A 20,953-nucleotide genomic window follows, 5' to 3' on the forward strand; every position below is an offset into this window, starting at 1 on the left:
TGGTATTTACAGCTACAACTTCTGCCCTCCGTGGGATACCAAGCCTTCCCTGCCAACTCCTCTAGAACTGGTTGTCATCATGGCAGCTACTGAAAAGAAACTGCAGACCTGTCCATCAGGTGCTGAACTCAGGGCTGTATGTATGTGCATCTAAATATAAGCATACACACACACACACGTGTTCGGCCACCATTATCCTGCAATTCTTCCCTTTTTGTATAATTATATACTGACATGTACATTCGGGGTGGGGAGGGGGTGTATGTGCACACAGACCAGGATAATTCTGACCCACTCCTGGCCAGCAGCAATGCTAACATCTCTTATTCTTTTAAACCAACTGGTTTTTAACTTAGAGATACATAAAGTGCAGAACTGACTAAGAACGAACTCCTTGCGTCTGCCTGCCGACGGCATTTCCCCTTCTGGCGTCTAAAAATAACATTCCTGTGATCTCTGGCAATGGTATGGAATTGTTTTCAGCAATAATGGGGACTTCTTTCTTTTCATTCTACTGCAAATATAACCTGACAAAAATCTACTACTCTCCTTGGTTCTGTTTTATTTAAACACAAGACACAAGGAAAAAAAATGAATATGAGAGGGTGGGAGAAGAGATGATAAGAAGAAAAGCAGCAACATTAGATAATAAAAATATTTAAATGTAATTTATTTGCTTGGGCCTGAAACAAATACACGGATTCAAAAATCTTACCAACGACTTCAGTGCACTTTGCATGCAGCTCTTAGGGCTGGATCTGTGCTCCCTGAAATTAAAATTCCCACTGATGTGAATGATTATACTACTCATTGTAGTCTTAGTGTTTCCATCCTCCCTCATTCTGCTGTAATATCAGCGATTAGAAAAATGCATGTTTGTGTTATACCTGCAGATGTAAAATAGTGCAAGTTCCTCAAGCTACAGTGGTGATTCATCAGGAAAAGCTCATCATCCTCCAGTCCCTACCAAACCAGGCAGAATGGTCGAGACCAGTCCTAACCACCTACCTCCTAAAGAAGGAAACCAGTAAAAATGCGTAGTTCTTAATTATCCACCTATGCAATGTGCAAGAGTAAGAATAACCTCATAAATGCAGACTATACTACGCTTATCAAATATCTTGTTATTTCAGGAGGGCAAATCTTTCCTGAAAAATTAAATTAATAAAAACTTGATGAATTGGCTGTTTTTATAAACATTCCTCTTTGTCCTTCTGACTTTCACTGCTGGATTCTACCATCCTCTCAGTACAATTTACTAGGGACTAGATTTTCAAAATGTTTAAGTGCAGAAGGAATGCAGATAAGCATCAGACGGGACTTTTCACAGCTGCCTAGAAGTTCACCTCTGCATCTTAACACCCAATTATCTTTTGAAAATACGGTTGCTTCTGGCTTAGGTGTCTGCATCATAAAATACAGCATTGAGAGGTACAAGACTGCAGATATAAGAACAAGCACATATACTACTGAAAAATGCATACGTGTTAGTTACAGGGTAAAACTAGCTATGTCTTCCAATAGGATTAGCACTATTTAAAAAAAAAAGTTTATCTTTCAAGACTTGTAAAAGCAACATACACATGACTGTATCTACAGAAATTCATGTACTGACATAAGGAAAGAGCACAGGGCAACCAGCTGATACCCTAAATCACTCTTAACAGTATTTTATATGCTGAAGTCAGTAGGCTGTAGAACAAGACGCTGTTCGGTTTGAGTTACATTTCACCCCTGCAATCTATTCTCTTTTGGGCCACATTCAGAAATCTTAACTTTCTTATAATCTTTGGGTCTTTTTCCATTTTTCCCATCTATCTCCAACCTTCTCTGACAGAAGCCATTTCAGAGAAACCCTACAAGCACTGAGCGGCCACGTTTCAGGTGTATACAAAGCAAAGCTTACTGATGTCTGTGAAGTGGGACTGGCGTACTAGGAGCTGGCAGTCATTTATATAAAACTACTTCTTTTAAACTGTTAACCAAACTGTTCTGGAAAGTAATGACTTTTTGACCAACAGTTTAAAACAGTGAACTAAACCCTTTTAGATATTTAGAGATAAATCTTTATGGTCATAGCTGTCATTTTCCTCTGATATTCTTACTTTTTTTTTTTTTTTAATTGACAATTCCATTGTTATGCTATGGGAAAACTGGAAATGTTACTGTTACTAGCTCTTTACACCCCTTCCCTATTTCCATACTGCCTGAAATGCTGTATGGAAAATATGTTTCCTGAAGTTTTCCCATTTCCTTTCAGAGTTGGATGATGAGCAAAGTACCTGCTCAGAACAGGGTATCTTTTTAATACATCTTCTTGTTAAATACAATTTACTTTTACATGTTGACACCATTCAACAAAAAGCTTTTGAAATATGTTATGTATAATTCTGAATTTGTGAGAGTGGCAAAAGAAACAGAGAAATGTGAGGAAGACCATCTCATTTCATTGTGAGCTAGCCAGACTTTTTATGGCAATATTTATTCTGGGCAGAAGAAACAAAATATAGAAACATGAGGACGCAGGGTGATCAGAATCCTTTGGTATCTGTTGATAAGTAAGTAATATTCCTCTATTGTCAGGGACATTTTCTATGTGGCTTATAAAAATCAACTTCTTCTTAACAATACGACACTTGAAGAAATACTGGATTCAGGTGCAGGGACACAGGTGTCTAGTGTTATTTTAGACATTTTAGCATCACTTTCAGTTATCTAGATTCCACTTACTGAAGAAAGGGCTATAAGAACATATGGACATTACAATACTTCTATTAATCAGATAGTATTCATCTAACATTAGTTCTAAAAAATTGTCACATTTTAAATGTAAACTGGAGCTCAAACTTAAGCATAATGTTTAATATCTCTACAATATCTAGTATTTTAAAGCAAAATAAGTGAAATAAATATAAAAAATTAGTAATTAATGCAATGTAAGCCTTTGATATCTACAATTTATTTCTATATTTGCGTAGAATGGTACCTGAAAGATAATCTTACTGATTCCCCAGGGCTTTATAGCTAAAGTGCAAATCATAACAACATTTTTTAAAGACATTTAAAATCACAGATTTGAGCACTAAAATTTTAAACCACATTTCAGAAGTAGTAACGCTCTTTGTCTATACTGTCATATGATCTCCAGAGAAAGGAGAAATAAACTGGAAACCCTCAGCACTACACGATCATGTATTCAAAATGCAGTAAGACTGCTTTTATGTCAGAGGTACTAGGGGCATTTGGAGAAGCTGGTGCTAGTTTCCGAACAGATATTTCACCAGGGACCGAGCACAGACGCTGCACCTGACACGCTTGGTTAAAGGCCTGGGGCCACACACACGGTGCAATGTGCTGCCTGCGCTCAGCGAGTCAAAAATATGCGAAACCAATGATTTCAGCTCAAGGGGTTGGCTCACAGGAGATCTACCTGTTCACTATCTGGTTTTCAGTCTTTATTGATGATTCTATGCAGCAACAAAAACACAGCTCGGATTAACAGAACCCGCAGTATTAATAACGGTATTCCCCATGCCCCCGCCGCTCTGAGACAGGCAGGTTATTTTCCATCAACATTTCCCTCCCGCTTATCTGAATTTTGAATTGTCATTCATCCATTCAGCAAGTACCACCTTCAACATTAATATCTGTCTCACTCAAGAACATGAAAAATACCTCTCAGGGAAAAACTAAGGATGTTCAGTCTTGTTCATTTATCACAGAAGAAACTCAATGATTTGGCCATGGTACCTAAATACCTTCATGAGGTGAAAATGGCAGGCGCTATGGGGGGTCTTTGTTTGCTACAGAAAATAATATAAGGACTGGAAGTTAAAAGTCAGAGAAAATCAAAGCAGGAATCAGACACACAACATTAAAAGTGTGGTCGATCTGTCACTGGAACAACCACTGTGGTAATCAAGAGGTTCTCCATCTCCTGAAGCTTTCTGTGTCACATGCTACGTCTGTCCAAAATCTTCCATGACCTTGGTCAGACAGGTCAGACTGGATGAACTAACATCTCCATAGCCCTACAACCACCAAAAGTCCACCTTTGCATGTAGAGTGGAATGAGATGAATACAAATTGATGAGTGACTGATTTTTTTATCCCAAAAGTCTAGCTAAAGTTCTGTGGGGAAGATAACCAGAGGTTTTATTTCATTCCCGTTTCTGGAATGTTTCCCCTCAGGCTGGGGTTCAGCTCCTGGAGCACATACCTTGAAATTTTAACTTCAGAGGCTCTGGCAAGCAGGGAATGAGATAAAAAATGCTAGAATGAAACTGCTTTATCTCAAAACATTCTCGCTCCAGACACAAATTGAGCAATCACTGTCATACTAATTATTCTCCAAAGATGACCTTCACAATTTTTGATGATTCTCTCCCTTAACTGCACCGTATTCACCAGAGTCTAACAAATAGATAGAAATGGGTAGAAAGGATGGGGGAAAAGGAAATAAGAAACATCTCCGTAACACATGATCCCCCAAAGCTGAAGAAGAAGATCAATGATTTTGGAAGCCTCCTTTCACAGAAAGCTTTGAAATATATTTTTTCTAAACTCAGGATTTAGTCTCATCAGCTAACACCTGGGGAATAAAACCAGTTTCCACCCAAAATTTTTATTGTTCTCTCTATTTCTACATTGCCATTTAACACAAACAACACTTTCAGGTGTTTCAGCTGAAGAATAAATTTTTCCCCATTTTTTTACTTTTCAAATGCATATTGTGTTTGTAGTGACATTTACATAACTCTGGAAGAGTGCAGCGTAAAATACAGCTATGGAAAGCACGTAACAACCTGAGATGGATTCTGCTCTTAAATCCCATTTATGTTTTGGACTTTCTACACTATTCAGACAGTAACACTGATCTTATGAGTTGTATGCAAATATATCTAGGCTAAGGTCTAAACCAGTTATATAAAAGTAAAACCTCTTCAAATGCATTGACTTTGGACCTGTGTCACTACATTTAGGACACGGTGTGTCCAGATAAGAAATTTTCCTGAAATCCCGTCCAAATTTATGGCTTGGTAATAAAATACATCATGTACCTGAACGAGGATGCATCCTATCACAGTCCTTTCTGCAGGGGATATCCAGCTTACAATGGAATTAAATAATAGCTGGGGAGCAACACCATTGCTGTGGATGCCAGTTTTGTCATACAAATCATGAAAAAGGTTTATAACCTGTGCTTGATCTTTTTTGGGTGGGGGGAAGCTTTATGTGCTAATCTATAAACCTCTTCTTCATACCCCTTTTTCAGATAAAATGTCCTTTGCCTGAGTGATCGTATTAACACACGTAATGAGAGTAAACATCCAGATTTATCAGTCGCGCTAGGGAAATAGTAGAAACAAAGAATTTAGCAAGCCTAAAAATAAAATAAACCCAAACCCCACTTAGCACTAGTAGTTACAATCTTAAGCGAGCTGAAATAAGCAGCTGTACCACAGAATTATTGGAAGTCATTCAACATTTTATATCACCGATCCAAGACACCAAATTTTAGCCTTTTCATTATAGCCTCTGCACAACATACACTCTCATTCATGTGCCCTGTGGTTTATGCTTCTCATCTGAGCAGATGTTTTGCAAATCATAAATTAAAGCATAGCTTTATTGCCTCTCATTTCTTTGACATTATTGGCCTTGTCATGGGTCCCAGATACAGGATTTTATGACATGTACTAAATCCCTCTTGGTCATTTGTTACATATAACTTCAGCTTAATAGCTTTGTCACCAACAACTTACTTGTTTTCCCCTCCCCCCCCCCCAAACAAATAACAAATTTTCCCAGAGTTTAAACCTGGAAAGCTAATTTACTTGCTATTACGGGTAACAGTAAAATTCTCATTTGAATGCTTCTTACTCATGCCTATATTACTTTTAGAATTCCACTTGATCCAGGAAACAATCAGTTAACACAGAAATAATTTGTGTTTTGTTCACTTAATCAATTGGACCGATTCAGAGTTTTCATAGTTTTTAAAACTTACACATTTAACTTTTCCAGTTAAGGAATATGCAATATATTACTTGAGAAAATGTTTTAAACACTAAAAACATGTTTTGGGGTTTTTTTTCCCTCTCAATTTTTTAATCAGGCTGCATTTCCATAATTATCCAGGACAGTGCTAGAGTTTGCGAGAGAAAAACATCAGGTTAAAGTGATAATCTCATAAATCCCAAATGATTAATGAAAATTTGAAATACTGCAGATTATTCTATCTGGAAGAATTCTGTCAAGAATGCTTGACATCCAACTCATTGCTCAATGGACCACTCCAGAGTCATTACACAATGAGCAGGATGCTTCCTAGGATGGCCACATGGAGATTGGAAACAATGAGAAAGAGAAAGTAAATGGCATCTCAAAACAAGCCAGATGAAAGGCATATACAATAAGTGACATGGGAAAAAAGGAAAATTTCTCTTAGCTACATACTTTAAGAGAACAAACAAAACTGGCTTTGTACTGAATATAGCGTCTATGTAAATTTTCACTTCTATAAACCATTATTTGTGCAGGAACAAAGTGAAAAACACAAGGATGGACAGAAACTGTTTATGAGAGCAGATTCTTAATACGAGAGAGACTTCCCTTCCTCTGCTTTCTTCTTTACATTATTTTCCTTCAGCAGAGAAATAATTTAATACAGAAAACTACTATAAGTTTTCTACATCCAGTTTTGGAAACTTTATTTAATGTAAATAACTCACCAAGAATTTGACCTTATTTTTCTCAGCCTTGTCAATAGGAATTTTGAAATTTATTACAGTGGGAATAGCACTTCATCTTCAAAAATTAGCTTACTTGATCTAACTAGAATAACAGGTTGTGAATGAACACAAGAGGAGAACAAACCACACATTCGCAATGTTTGCAGCACCACATATCTGTTGTAGGTTGATGTAATCCATGAAGCCTAGTATGAAGAATAAGGTTGAGACTGTTTAAATCAAGATGATCAGAGCCAAGTAGAGGCATTCTGGTTTTTTACCTCCACTTCCTATCTGATCCTGAAAATAGGAGTGACTGATCTCTATCCTTCTCTCATTTAAAGCAAACATAAACCTCTAAAACCAAGATTTTATTCAGAAGTTCCTCAGCCAACTAAAATAGGAAAAACCAAATTGTGGTCCACAAATGTATCTTAAATCACAACACATGTTATTATTTAATAAAACACATGTCCACACCATGATTTGGAGTAAACCAGGTATAAATTTGTTGAGTAGTCATATCTTCAAATGTCAGGAAGATTTAGTTAATATAAATGAAATTTCAAATTGCTATTTGAACTAAACTGCACAAGCAGAACCTCTCAAAGGCACGATCCTACTAACAGTAGGATCCTACTAACTGTAGGGTTTCTCTTCATATGCAACACATTTCCATGTAGTCATGAAAAAGCACCTTGATTAACTGAATCCTTCCCAAAGAGTAATGCGTTTAGATTAAGACTATTTGAATAGAATGAAAGTAATGGCACTAAGGTACCCATTGAAAGTTATGCTCAATTGCAAAGTGTCTAGACATTATAGCTGGACTTACAAGCACTCTACTATTCCTAGGTCCATTAGTTTATTCTAGCAATATTTTATAACTACATGCATTACTACCTTTTAAAAATTATACCATTTTAAGAACTACAAGTGAATTGAAATGAAAAATTACATGCAAAACCAGAAGATAGTATCAGCTGTGCAGCCGTTATTTTAATATGATTGCAATTCAAGACGGTTCTGCAATTGCATTAATATAGCTAGGTCTCTCTGTTTCTGGTGTGATTAGTCTCTGACCATGAAAGACTTTTATAATGAGAGCTTTAATTATAGTATAAAATAAATATAAGCTTATCCTAAGCTATTCAATGGCCACCATATTTCACTGTTTAAGTGTAAGCTAAAGACTTATTTGTTTGACCTAACTTACTCCTACTTAGCCAAGCTACTAATTTTATTATCCTCTAAAGTGCTTTGGGATGCATTGCATGAAGGGCATAACGGAAGTTTGATTTTGATTGATTATACATTAATTTACATAATTCCCATACTGCAAATCAGTAAAATTTTCATTGGAGATAATAGATGTTAAGCACATTATGCAGGGTTTATATTTTTTTAAATTGCTTGTAAAAATTATTTATGGCATGATAAAATAGGACAAATAAAATTGGCACCTTGCAGTAGCAAAAATGTGAGCGTATTTGATTCTGTAGCTTTCAAGAGCAGGCTATGCAATAATGCATGAAACATGCACAGAACTAAAACCAAAATTAAATATGCACCGTAGGAATTTTTGCTTCTCTGCAATTTGATTTATGGCCAAATTCCCTCTCAAACTGAAGGCCTGTATATTCTACCCGTAAAGTATAGGCTTCCACACAGCCCACTTTTGAACGAGTTCTGGCTTTTACTGTGGGTGTTGTACACGCGCACTCTTCCTTTATGATGCCATAACACACACTCAAACACACTGGGAAGACCGATGGTCAGAAAACAACAGCTCCACAAATGAGGCAGTTTCAGTTTTTCACTCTGCAGCAGAAAAGTCAAGATTTAAAAACATTTTGGTGAAAAAACATCCACTCCACATTCTGGCAGGATACTGTCCTGTTCTCCCATTCATTCTTGGCCAGTCACCCAACTATCTGAAGATGCATTTCTCTGTCTCTTTGGCTCTCCATACTTTTCCCTAACAATCAAAATCTGTAACCCTGTCTATATTATTTATGCCAATCACTGACAATAAATGTTAGGTAAATTCTCAGCCATGCGAGGTAATATACCTTTCTAGGCCAGGAACCCAAAGTAGAGAGCTGAATCAAAAATCCTTAAACAATTGTTATTGTTACAATATCCATCAACTGAGTTCAATATTTGCCTGCATTCAAATGCTCACATTTAGGATTAATATCAGGTTTGCAAATTGAAGGCTTTAGACTCCAACCTCTCGCAAGAGAAATTTTTTTTGTATACATCCAAACAACGCAAACCCAACAAGAAATTGTACAAATACCCTTGAGTTAACAAGTGAACAACATGTACAGCAACATGTTCTTCTTTTCCTTCAAAATCAGTGTGAATGATACAAGTAATCATGGGTATATTGGGGGGGGGGAGGGGGGGGAATCAATCATAACTCTTTCAGAAGCAGCTTATAAACACACGCTTGAAATTCATATTGGTCTCTCAGAAAATGTGTGAAAATATTGACAGAAATAATGATCCAAACTTTAAGCCAGTTCAAACATTTGTATTTTGTTTCTGTCTCCATATGTTATAAAACACCCAGCTCAAATCTCCTCCTCCTGATTTTTTGCAGAGCTGGAATCCATACTAAACTTACTTTGACTTCTTTCTTATTTTTATAAGACTTTCTTTTTTGGGTACAATTTTGTACTACACAGTATTATTTCACCGTTGGGAACAACACTGCAGCTTGAATTAGCACCGCAGAATTACAGAGAAGTCCTCACTAACTGATCTTGTTATACCTTCATTTGCATTTTGCTGAAGTTGAATTTCAAAGTATATAATTCAGCTGAAGTACATAAAAATTAATCTCCTGATTATCAGCTTTCAGGGAAGACAGGTGCACAAGTACTAGTTCTAAGTATCACAAGAAAGTAACTAAATATAAGGGAAATAATTCTACATTTAGCATTTGCATACTATACCCTCTTTCAACACAAGTTTTATAAATTCAAATTATTTGGATAACTATCCTTCAAAATTTCCATAATACTGTTTGTTTAGAGAAACTGTCTTTAGAAGGGTCACATTTTATTTTTTGCACCTGTCATTTTATATATTTTACATATTTTGTATATTTTCGGTATTTTATATTATTATATATCTTATATACTGTTATTATTTACATTTTTAATGTGTAAATAATAGCCACCCACTTCACCTCCTGCATCGTCTCCCACTCTGAACCGTCAGGCTATTGGCTGTTCATAGATGACTCCATCAGGTCTTCTGTTTTCAGCTCTCTTCTTGGGCTTCACAAGAAATGTTTGTGAAGTCTTTAAAGTGAAAAATCAAAGTGTTTATATAGTCTTTATGGTACCTTATTCTTAAGGCCAAAATTGCAGAAGTAACGAGGAGTTTGTTGTATTTTCATTTTTCAGTGCTTCTGTTGTGGAAAGAAAAAAAAAAAAGGAGCATCAATACTTTAAGAACCGCAGAGGATCTGCCCTGTTAGTAATCAAGTTTCCCTTCTCATCCTGATATTCTGAAATGTTGATTTTTTTGCTGACATCGAGTCTAAGATTCCAACTTGCAAAAAAATGAAAAGCATTCAGTTTACTATTGGGAGGAGTTACAAACCTGGCCAGCAATTCACAAGCATTGAAAAATGGTTTGTGTGTGATTTTTTTTTGCAGGATCACTCATTAAGGCCTCACTGAAATGTCATGGAGGTTCTTACCAGCCTGACCGCTCCCCAGCTTCAGTGTCAGTTCCCCCTTGTCCTGGAGCATGCACTTACACATCAGTTTTCATAATTAATAGTATAAGCTACTGTATTCTATAGCTGGCAATAAGATGCACTGACATGCTAAATTAAGAAATAATAATAATATATATATATACACACACACACAAAAAAAATCTTTTAGCAAACAGGGCTTAAAATTATATTTTTACTTCCATGAGTTTTGGAGCTGTTCCATAATATTACTAAATTTGACATCTTTCATCCATTCTATCTTAAATGCTAAAAAAGGTATATACAGACATTTCCTTCCAACAATATCAGCTATATATTAAAATTGATGGTAACATTTCTAGGTCTTTACTGTTGTATGAATAATGAACAGGAGTCATAAAAAATGCCATCAGCATTGCAAAACTAAAAAATAGTAGGATGTACACAAAAAAATGCAGTTCTGGAAAGTGTATAACATTGTTTAATTTTGAAGGTAATATTTAATGGATTTGTGCTTCTATTTGTGTGGATTTGTGAAAGTTACCTTGTAATGAATTATAACCAAAGAACCTATTTAGGTAGACTCAGCCTCCGTTTTTTTTAGAAAAAGAATATGAAAAGGACTCAGTAACTGAAACCTGCAATATTTTACACACCCATGCAATAAGGCATGGAAAAAGGACTAATTTGACAATGGTAAAACCTCTGATATTATTTAAGAGCTCATTATGTAAAGCATTCAACTTGTTCTCTGAACTCAGCTGAAGTTTTTGCTGGCTTCCTGTACTTGTTAAGACTTTTCGGTACAAACTAAAGAGCTAGCTGTCTAATCAGATATTAATAAGGCTGTTCTCAGCTTATTTGGGAACTATACATAGTAGCAGCATCAAGACAAAAAGGACTTAAGTTAAAAAATTACCTTACAGCCTAAGAAAAAAAATATGGTACACAAAGTTTGTCAGCTTCATGTTGAGAAGTTAAGACTTATTACTTTAAATTGAGCTTTTACACATACATTTCCACAGAAAATTATTTCCAAGTACCAAATTTTCAAGCAAAAGATCACTGAACAAGGTTCAGAGCACTCTAAAGCTTATTATAATCTTTTTCTTGATGTCATTGGATTTTGAATTAACTCATATGCGTCTATCTGGGAGTCATTAAGAAAAGAAATTGTGTCTATGTAAATGACTCCCAGCCAAAGCATTACTACTTGCTACCTAGTTCACGCTTGAAAATATATGTAAGCTATTCACAAAGACCAACTATAAAGCTATCTTCAGTGAATTACACCAGCCTCGGGCTCTTAGGGGAAAATCTTCAAAAACATAGCACTGGTCTGTGACTTCTGTTGAAGTCAGGGGTGTTTTGCCACTGACTTCCTAAAGGGAAGGAGTGAAAAAGCATTAGAGAAGATATTTCTTATTGTTTTCTACAATCCCACCTGCATTGCCTTAGATCCATTGTAAGAGTTTGAAAACAAACCACCACATGGATAAAAGCCTCCCAAGAGACACGATCTTTCAAAATTTGTTTCCTCCCATTTGCAGAAATTCCCCTTATTAACAGCTCCACTGCCAGGCTCTGTGGGACTCTTGTACCTCGCTCCAGCTCTCTTCTCTCTTCCAGATTCACCACTCCCCGATGTCAAAAGCAGTGCTGTCTTCCCCATAAGCAAGGTCCCCATAAGCTCCTCTCAGCTGAAGGTGCACATTTGCCATCAAGGGTTTCCTCCTTTCCCAGTATGTAAAAAAGCAAGTTCTAAGGATGCTTGACTCCACTACATCCCTCTGCCACAACAGCAAGTAACACTCCTAAGTGTTATTTCAACTGAACTTTGTTCAGATTATCTCCTTCCAGAGATTTCCTTATTCTGTATGTGGGACCTCATTCTTACTCCTTGGGGACAAAAGAAGTATAGCAATGACTACTAAAATACCATTTAGTGAGAATATGAAAAGCCATGCCATACAAACATACCTTAAATTATGCCACCGTTGTCTCTGCTCCGAAACCTGAAGTACTAAAACTATCACTATGAGTTCACTTAAACAGATGCACCACCAGATATACTTCCATTGCCGCCTGCAGAACCAGCACTTTGTCATGGGAGTCCCTCCAGGACATAACAAATGACAGAGAAAATATTTTATAACGCCATTCAGGAGACAAGCATTGTCCAGTAAACATGGCAAGCTAGAGGGGAAGATGGAGGACACAACATTTTTTTATCTAAATGGCACAAAAAAAGTAGCTCAGTAATATATTCTGACAAGTGCAAGGAGAGCACAGAGTCAGAATAGAAACACTATTTTGGATGCTATTTTAATGTAGGGACACTTTAAAAATGTATTAAAGCCACTTCACCAAAAAAAAAAAAAAAGCAAGAGACTTCATCTCAACCTTTCTTGCAGCTACTGCTTGTAAACAAACTCAGAATTATTTTACCACTCCTGTTGTTTTGGATCAACAAGTACGCACCTAAGGTAAAGCATACAAGTAATCCACTGAGAACACTACACTAAAACTGTGCAACTTGGAACCCAGTTTTCAGCTCTGACTTAATTCCCCTAACTCCCAAGTAAAGTCAGTGGCAAAATATTCACCAGAGTAAGAACGAGAAAATCATACCTAATTTGCACTGTGAGCTTGCTGCTTCTTCAACAGCGATAAGAAAAGATTGTGCCGCTATTGCCCCCGTGGCACCTCAGCCATACAGCAGAATGCCTTTGTACTTGGCGCTGTTCAAATTTAGAAATCTCCTGTTCCTGCGAGTTTACAATTTAACTATACTGAATTTTGGTAAGAGAGATACCGTAAGAGAAACCACATTGAACAGCCCTCATTTTAAAAGGTTCCTGAGAATAACTGTTCAGGAATTGATGCTTATGACTCTTCTAATTCCTCCTGCTGAAATGAGCATGGTATTTTGGGCACCAATACGGCATCACTTCGGCTTGGGCATTACAGTACTGAAAGTGACTTAATATCAGTTACTCTTTTTTAACCATGGCTAGATTAGTGAATGTTTTCTTAAATGAAAACTAAACATTTCTGATCTTAAATATTAAAATTTATTATAAATTTTGAAAAGCCTCAATGCAGAAGCAGAGGTCAAGCTTCATTTGTCTTCTGACTGAAATTCTTGAAAAGGGGGGAGAGCCTTCTTTTTTATTAATAAATTGGAGAATTTCAATACAGATATTACAACACTAAATGGATTTTGGCAGAATACATTACAGCCATTAAATAAATCACTGTTAAACAGAGAAAAAGAGGAGACTTTGAAAAGAAACATAATTCCATGCAACTTCATGACAGAATCAATTAATTAACTAACTATAATTTCAGACACTTGTTACAGAGCCCATATAGGAGGAAGAAGATACAGATCCATGAAATATTTCATCATTATGTGAGAGAATGGAAAATAAATTTTGCAAAGAAAGATCATTAGCTTGGGAATTGTCCATATCAAGTACCCAATTAGACATGGCAAAAGTGCAGCAGAGAAGAGGAGAGGGCGCTCTCTGCAATTCACTCCAATCTCCACTATGCACAAACATAATCACCTTGAATTATATATAAAGCAGAATGAGGAGAACTGTACAGAAAGTCTTATTTCTGATGGGAAATCAAGAATGCTCATTGTGTCCAGTGAGAAGAGTCAGTCTCATCCCGTACCTCAGTCTCCAAGGTAGCTTATATTGTGCTCGTTTCCCTACTGAAAATATCTTTAACGCTTATAAAAAAGAATTAGACCACTTTATGAAGGTTCATAGGAGATTGAGTCAAAGGTGGAAACAGCAATAGTCACTCTTTAGCAATATTAATATGCATTTTGCCTTTGAACAGACACTGGCCAGTGTAACAGAGTTTGTGAAACTAACTGCAATAAGTAAATAAGACAGTGTAAAACATACATATATGCTTGTGTGCATATATGTAAAAATACATGGCTCAAAAATTTGTCAATGTGTAAAGCACAGCAAAGAGACTGAAATTCCCAAGTAAAAAGATGCCATGTAAGCCTCCTCCGAAAGCATGGGATGAAAAGAAACTTACCAGACCTGAAAGAAAATTTGCTTTTTAGTGTTGCCTGAGTCAGGACTTGCCAAATATTTTGCCTTTTTTCTACAAAGAATCAAATTCATATTTCATCACAGCTATGGTCTTGGATAAATCACAACTCTATGATTTTGCCTCCTCTGCCATCCTTACCTTTGTCTAGTTTATTTATACTTTTCTTTCTTGTTCAATAACATCTTTTAAAAAGTGAGGAAGGAAAAAAAGCATTGCAATTCAAAAAGCATCAATAATAAAAAAAGAACTGACTTTTCACAGAAGCTGAATAAGTGAGAAGGTACTTATCTTCCATATGTAGGCTGTCTCTGTAATTCCTCTTCAACATGATCCAACTGATATAATTCCTTAGACAATTCATATCTCCCCTACCAAATGGCAAGAGGCATTAAGTTCCTAAGGCATCAACAAGCAAGTGCAACAAATAAAAAAACAAATTAAAAAAAAATATCAGATGAGTTTACTCCTCACCAAATTCATCTTTAGTGTTATAAAGAAAATTTTCTTTGACCTTCTCTGTGTCCTAAAAATAAGGGCCTGTACAGGAACAATAATTTAGTTAGTCATGACAATAAAAAAAATAATTCTGAAACTTAGGCAACTTTGAAAGTATTTTCCTAACGTGAAGTCAAATGTTAGTTATGGAAGAGGAAATTTATCCATTTGGCTAGGAAATGAGCTCTTATTTTGGCTGTCTGCCTTATGCTGCTTTCTAAATACTGGCAGCTGGAGCATAAAGAAGAAAGACTGGAAAAGATAAATAGGGTAGAAACCGCTTAAGGTCTTTGTAAAGTTTAATGAAAGATTTATCTCTCGAGGGTAATGTTCCTCTTTCTTTTACTGAAACAAGAGTTTGATAACCCCTCATTGTGCATTTGATAAATTACATCTTACAGTCATAACTAAAATGAGTAAGTGGAAAATATAAAAGGCCAAAGCAAGGTCTAGTTATCTGAGTCTTCAGATATGAAATATCCAAAAGAAACTAGGTAGCATCTAAAGTGCTTTTAATTACAGAAATAAGGATGAACTGTGATACGGTGATATTACAGCAACAGAAGAGAAAGATTCCTCTACCTTTGTGAATGGAAAGTATACTATACTGTTCATATGTAAAACACCACTAATTACAGCAGGGTATTAGATGAATGTTTATCACAGAAGTAGCAGAGGCCGAAATGGTCCATTGCACTTGCTCATAAACCAGCTGAGAGAGTATCTGTAGAGTAACTACAGTCCACTCTTCTCTACTTAGTTTCAAAACTCCTGCTGCATATCTATATACTCAAGGCACATAAATGTCAAACCCTGACTGAGAAACTCCATGGTTCACAGAGCCATAAGTAAGAGATATGCTTTTGTACTTTAGCTTTTTCTTTTAATGTTCCATATACCAGAAGTGATCCAACTGCAAGGAAAAAAACATATTTCTTATTGAAAACAGAGCTATGAAGAGAGACACTGATTCTATTATATGTGTGCATCAATCTTTGGATTACTTTTTCTTTTTTTAAAAAAACCAAAACACATCATCACGCCAGAGATGTAATGTGTTTTTGTTTTGTTTTGTTTTTTATTTCTCTTAAGAAGTACAAAAAACTACTGTAACATCTGGAGGGAACTAATTTGCCTGCTCAGCAAACAGCAGGCCACTTAAAAGCTTTTAGAACTTGGGTCCAAAGAGTAAGGTGTAAGGATTCAGTGTGGTCCAAAGAATCAGGGCTCCTATATTTCTCCTCAATTCATGGATAATCCAGAATATGCTCATTCATACCTCGACAGTCTCCCTGTAAAACCTAACCACTTGTAAGAGGTGAAAAGAAACTTTTTTTTTTCCTAAAGTATATCATTATTAATTCTATTCCCAGTAACATGTAGTTTATTTTATAAATGCTGTGAGGGTATGAATTATTAAAGCTGTAGACCTGCAGTCTAATTTTTTTCCAGGACAATTTATCCCTCATTCAGTACTTAACACCATTACAGGTAATAAAAGCAATTTAAATTTCTCAAATTAAAGAGAACAGAAATCCTCAATGGGTCACTTACAGATATGTTAAAAGTAAAGAGCTCTTTATGAGGCACATAGAGACCTCTGGGATTCCACAAAATTGATCCCATATCACAAACCCTTTAATTTAATGTACCTCTTGTTACTCACTTTTAATGAAGTAATTATAAAAAGGGCATCCTACTTTATTAAGCATTAACCTTGCTCACTGTTAGGTAAATCATGAGATCAAAGAACTTGAAGATATCCAAATCAAAATGAATCATTTTAAGAAAGGACATGTGTGATCATTATTAGTAGCATTATTATTATTATCTAAAAACTCATCTTTGCAAGGAGGTATAAATTTTGTCTGTCTTCCTAGTAAGTGTTTAAAAGAAGCACACAAGATATAGTGTCTGGAGCTATTTTGCAAAAGGCTCTACAGAATAAATTTTCAGTGTTTTTCCATGGAATTTGGTTTCTGAAGATGGAGGATACTACAGGACGAAATCTATAACATTTATGTCACAATCATACTACCACTGAACGAAAAATATATCCACTTATTGGGTTTTAACTTTGGGTATATCTGGGTAAAGTATAAGCACAATAAAATAAAGAAGCATTAAAAATGTATTAATTTAAATAGTACATGAGATGTACAGTAAATATTAAGAAACAGCAAAAGAGGGAACAAAAGATCCTGGATAAAAATACAAAACCCAACATAATGGCATCTGAACTAGGGGGAAACAAACACAAGTCTTTGCCTTAGAATGCCTTCAATAATAAAAAAGAAAAAAACAACCCAAAATACAAACGAATTTTTCACTTGGGATTTCAATCAGAACAGAATCCATGGTATAGATCCCAGAAGCACTGGAGAATTGTTTCCTCTGATTATGAACTCAATCACCTGACAGTCCATGTATGTCAATACATTTAGAGCTGGTAAGTTAATTGGGAGATGGTGATCAGGCAGCCAAGGCAGACCTGCTGTGTTCTTCATCAGCTCCAGAGCAGATTTTCCCAGAGCCCTGTAAAGGGATAATACCAGCTTCATGTCCTCATGTGCCACAACGTGTCCCCTAAAATAAGAAAATCTGAAAGATCACCCTTGAGAAAAGTCCTCAACTTCATAAATAGCAGAACTCAAGATTCGGCCATTAACTCCCCATTCTGACTACTGTGTTGATGTAACATAGACAGATAGATATAGATATTCACTATGTGTTATATTTGCAATGTTGGTTCCTTTCCTGATGACAGTGGCACCTAGGAGAGTGGGTGTGGATCTCTAACGCAAATGAACACTGCCTCTAATTTAACAAAAGTATTAATTACAACTTTCAAGTGCTGGGTGTTTACAGGAAAGGTCAGAATCATTGCAAAAAACAAAACCACAAACCCCTCACACAAAAAAAAAAAAACACTAAACAAAAAAAAAAACAAGAAAAGGGATTATTTTTTGCTGAAGGTAATTTGTCAGAAGTATCAAAACAGGTGTTCTCTAAATGAATCATTCGAATGTTGTAACAACACTAAAGACAATGGCTATAGATATCTTACCAGTTTTGAACAGAGAGGCTGATGATCGGTTTTGGCATTACATGGTTACTTCACTGTTTCTTTATCTGAATTCATTTATATATGAGAAGGTCAGTGTCACTTCTACTATGCGTCGCACCTCAGCCACCACTTGTTGATGAATCTCCATGAATGCAAATAACCTGTGTAAAATGCAGAAAGAAAAATAAGATATTAATGTTAATGTATTCAGGACAAAGCTGTCATATAATTCATGAGGTTGATTTTTTTTTTTCCTGTGTGCTCAGTTTTGTATTTAATAATAGTATCAGAAAACATTAATTCTGGAGAAGCAAAAGGAGGAACAAAAGAGGACGCAAAGGGAAAATAGGAAAAGTGACAATCTCATTATTATTTAAAACAGATTTTATTTTGACAAGGGAAAAAAACTTCATCCCTATCAGTACTAACCATAAATTAACATATAAATGTTTCAAGCAGCAAATCATTTTGATTAAGAAGAACACAAAAAAACCCTTAGCAAAATAATTATATCCTTATTATTCTATTATAAAGCAGTTAAAATTATGTATTCCTTAAAATATACTGGCTTCTAACAAGTATATTTTAAAGAATCCTCTATGTCAGACATCAAGTTAATTTCTATGCATCTATATATTCATGACTTACATCTAAAAAAAAAAAAAAAGATGTAAGAATAATATGAAAGTAATTTAACTTCCCTTGTGAGAGAAAGAGCTAAGTCATAACTTAAGGTAATGGTTGCTCTTCAGTGCACAGAAGAAAACACATGCAGGCAGAGGATGAGAGCTTTGACTCCTCCCATGTCAGTGGAAACCCTTGCTCAGTGCTTTCCCTCTCAGGCAGGTTGCATGCCCCAGGACTGTAACACAAGATGCTGTCATGGTGCCTCCTTTTCATCTCCTACACTTTCTTCCTTGGCATTACAGAAAACCGTGCAGCCATTTAAAGAGACACACTTAATAGATGGATATTTCAGTGTCTTTGAGAGGATGCATGTAATGCTGATTAATCTGTTTCCTTTTCACTTAATGCTCGTTAAGTCCAGCTAAAAGCAATGTGTAGTCTCTCAGCAAACGTTTATTGTACTGCAGACCTTTAGGACCATTTGTACGCAAAAATAACAAATCTGCTGGTTCAAATGTTTGCAAGGAGTAAACAGGGAGGGTTTTACATGAACACAACTCACCTTTCCCCATCTTTCTATTACAGTACAGATTCACAGTGGGTTTTTCTTTCACAGAAAGGTTATAATTGACACATAGGACAAAACTACCAAAATACACTCCACCATTCTTATTAGCGTTGTGAGAGGGAAAAGCATATTTTCTTAGCATAGACTGTGCTTTTGGAATAGCTATTGATTTCTTTATTGCTTGTCTGCTTATTACTATGTAATGATTCTCGTATAATGGGATTATGGAACCCACTGAACGTTGATAAGATTTCTAAATATTTTTGACAGATTATTTATAAATAAGAATCAAAAGAAAATAGGCTGTCACAATGCAGAATGATATCCACAGAAATGAGGTAATAAAGAACAAATGTTTCTGACCCTCCATCCTCGCCCCAGGGCTCAGCTGCCAGCAGTCGGAGGCTGGGTTCTCATACAGCATTGCTGCACAACCCTGGCTCAGGTTTCCGAGGAAATCACTGACTTGGGAGAAAGAGCCATGGGAAAGTACAGAGCAGAGCCATAAAGATGGGAGAGGTAAAGCTGCAGGCAGAGGTAACGTCATTGAGATGGGAAGAGTCAGCAGCTCAAGGACTCAAGGGGAAGAACACCGAGATGAAAGATACTAGATCCTGACGAAAAAAAGCAGGGGGCAGAAAAACAGCAGGTCACTGAGAATGAGCCTGCTCCAACAAATAACTCACTGTGTCCCATTCCCACTTCCCTCACATCTCTCTGGCCAGCAAGGATTATCCAGGTGCCTTCCTGGAGGCAGTGAGCATACAAGATTTAGCCCAGCAGCCTGTTAGTCCCAGATCTGCTGGGGGAATTAACCAGTAAATTCCTGCCTCAGAATCTCAGGTCGTGTACCGCCTGCTCGCAGTCTCTGTAGACAGCAAGAGGTGCCCAAATGGACCTAGGGAGGGAGGGTTATGACTTTTTAAGCCCTAAGAAAAGAAGTTGTTTCTCTTTTTATTCTCTCTCCCTCCTCATATACAGATATGCTAAAAAAAGGTTTAAGAAGTTCTGAACATGCTCAAACATATACTTGAATATTTTTAAGAGATGAGTGGTATCTAAGAGGATAATTAGCTGTTAATGATGACAGTGAGAAGAAAAAAAGGAGTTTTTGGAAACAGCTACAAAGCCAGAAGTGGCACTGGGAATGATGGAGATCAATCATCTGGATGCACAGTTCAGTATAACCTACTGAGCTATCAGTGGTTTGGATCAAGTAATATATGCCCTGTTTCTGAAAGGCTCTGAAAAGGACTGCCTAAGAAGAGGAGAGCAGGGATGTGGCAAACCTGTGGTAGCGTGTGTAAAAACAGAACTCTCCCAGATCAGTGGGTCACCCAGAGTGCAGGTGGTAACTTCCTCACCTGGCTTTCAACATTTTATCCTTAAAACTCAAAATGACATATTATTAAAACTCAAAATCAAACTTTTACTCTGAATAAGGAGCAATGAGGGAAATCATCATTAAAAAGCCCAGAAAATACCTTCCTAGTCCCTTTTTAATCTGAAATAGAGAAAAGCAGGTCTGATAAACACTTCCAGATCAGCGGCTTGCTCCATTAATGTGTGATTGGGAGCCAAGCGGTCCTGGAAGGGCTGGAAGGTCAGCACCCAGTCCTGCCTCACCAGTGTGGACAAAAGCCCTCCTCAGGATCAGGGAC

The sequence above is a fragment of the Calonectris borealis genome, chromosome 10 (genome assembly GCF_964195595.1).
Source record: "Calonectris borealis chromosome 10, bCalBor7.hap1.2, whole genome shotgun sequence".
Lineage (NCBI taxonomy): Eukaryota > Metazoa > Chordata > Aves > Procellariiformes > Procellariidae > Calonectris > Calonectris borealis.